The sequence below is a fragment of the Ochotona princeps genome, chromosome 19 (assembly GCF_030435755.1).
Source record: "Ochotona princeps isolate mOchPri1 chromosome 19, mOchPri1.hap1, whole genome shotgun sequence".
Classification (NCBI taxonomy): domain Eukaryota; kingdom Metazoa; phylum Chordata; class Mammalia; order Lagomorpha; family Ochotonidae; genus Ochotona; species Ochotona princeps.
Window position 1 is genome coordinate 34,207,640 of NC_080850.1, and position 2,421 is coordinate 34,210,060.

The 2,421-nt window shown below is 48.0% G+C and overlaps 1 pseudogene; it reads left to right on the forward strand.

The window, feature by feature from the left end:
* The first annotated feature begins 1,642 nt into the window (after positions 1–1,642).
* Positions 1,643–1,820, forward strand: LOC118760153 (small nucleolar RNA U3; annotated as a pseudogene).
* Positions 1,821–2,421: the final 601 nt, after the last annotated feature.

Here is a 2,421-nt window from a genome sequence, read left to right on the forward strand (position 1 = left end):
CCCAAACAGAAAGTGTATGGCCTTGAATCAGGCTGTCTGGCACTTGAGGTTCCTGGCCAGGGAAGATGAAACCAGACATTGTAGCAGACACTTTCTGTTTTCTTCAAAAGATTTATTTATTGGGGCTAGAGTTGTGCATGGCATGCTAAGCCTCCACCTGTGATGCCAACATCCCATATGGACAGTGGTTCAATTCCCGGCTGCTCCACTTCTAATCCAGCTCTTTATTAATGTGCCTGAGAGGACAGCAGAAGATGGCCCAAGTGCTTGGCTCCCTACACCCACCTGGAAAACTCAAAAGAAGCTCCGGGCTCCTGGCTCCTGTCTTCAGCCTGGCCCAGTCCTGGCCCTTGTGGCCATTTGGGGGAGTGAACCAGTGGATGGGAAATAATCTTTCACTTTATCTCTGTAAATCTTAAGACTTACTTATTTGAAAGAGTTACAGAGAGACATCTCTCATCTCCCGGCTGACTCTCCAGATGGCTGCAAAAGCAGGTCTCCTCAGTCTCCCACATGGATGGCAGGGGCCCAAGTAGTTGAGCCATCTTCCCCTGCTTTCCCAGGCCACCAGCAAGGAAGTGGCTCGAAAGTGGGCCAGACAGCACACAAACTAGCACACTTTGAGATGCTGTCATCGCCTGTTGATGCCATACCTGCTACACCACAATGCAGCCCCCTGGGGATGCATGTGTCCTGCGCACTTCTTAGCATCTTATTATTTCTTAATTAGAAGGCTTTTGAGTCAACTCCACCCTGAGTTTCACCCCCCAGTAAAGGACTATCTAGTGAGAAAGAAAAGGCAGCCTGGTGAGAAATATTTTGGACTTGGTAAGCTCATCACCTACCTCTTTTCAAGTAAGACATGCAGAGAAGCAGAGGCAGTGCATGCATGTACAGCTGTATGTGCCTCTCTCGTACGCCTCCACAAGCCCTCCCTCCGTGACCGGAACTGTGTATTCACTGGCAAGCCCCTCCCTTCTCGTCCACACTGATCCATCTTTCAGATCTCAGCATCATTTCTGCAAGAGAGCCCGTCGTGATCCTCAGTCTAACATGGTTCTGTCACTCTGGGTTCCCGCAAGACCTCCTTGTATATCTCAGAGCATCTAACTTACTTTGCTGTTACGTCATCAGTGAGGTGATTAGTTAATTTGAGATCATCTTCGTCACTCAATTGTAAGCTCCATAATGTTGAGCATGTTCTGTGCGTTCACGGTGTTTCCCTGGAAGGTAGCATGGGGCTGGGCAGCAGATGCTCAATAAATGTGTGGGGGCCAGTGCTGTGGAGAAATGGGTTAAACCTTTGCTTAAGAAGCAAGCCAACATCCTGTAGCACAGTGCCTGCCTGAGCCCTGGATACTCTGCCAGTCCAGCCCCTTGCTAATGCACCTGGAAAGGCACCCAGTGATTCCCCAAATGCTTGGGTTCCCGCCAACCATGTGGAAGACCTAGATGGTGTTCTTGGCTGCCAGCTCCGGTCTGGCTAATCTCAGGTTGTTGTGGCCATTTGAGGAGGTAAGCTAGGAGGGAAGATATCCTTCTCTCCATCTCTCCCTCTCTCCTTGCCTCCTTCTCTCTGCTGGAGCTTCCATAGGGGTGCCAGCCTCCCAGACACAGACTTAACCCATTACATCAACACTGCTGGCCCCACAAATAAATCCTTTATAAAAAGAGACATATCCACAAGAAGGAGATGCAGCGTACTCCCCAAGCATAAAGCCGGCTCCTGGTGTCACTTTTCTACAACTGCCACTTGCCACTGATGATCGTTCTTCTCTCCTTTTAGGAGAGGAAGGCAGGGAGGATGCAGTCTGAGTGGTTTTCTTGTTAATACTGAATAAAAAAGAAGATAAAAAGAGAAATATATGTGAAATACATAGATGACTGAAGGCATCTAGCAACCACTTGTTCTTTCATTCATTTATCCAACAAAAATGATAATAATGACCAACTGTGTGCCATACACTGGGATAAGAGCTATATGTTTTATAATGTACATGGAAGACAAGGAATTTCCAGTCTAGTGAGAGAAAGAGTTACATTAAAGCTGTACCCCTTGAAATGACATCCAAATCAGTAACACAAGTTAGCAAGGCCAAGAAAGGAGTGGGGAAAGAATTCTAGGGAAGGGGTAGAATGCAGAGACACCAAAGGTAGGAACAAGGCACAGTGAGACAGAGCTGGGAGAGTGTGTTCTATTCACACTATTGTTGGGCAGAGAACAAATCATCAAGGGCTCACGGGGAAATGGCGGCATGGTCAGGAAACGATTGCTGCTGTCCAAGCAGGAGAATGATCACTTGCTCTGCATCAGGGTAGCAACAGTGGAGATGGACAGGAGAGTGAATGAGAGAGGAATTGTCCACTGAAGGACTGAGGGACATCCTAAATGTCAGTTTGGGTGGTGGTGGATAGGGAGGT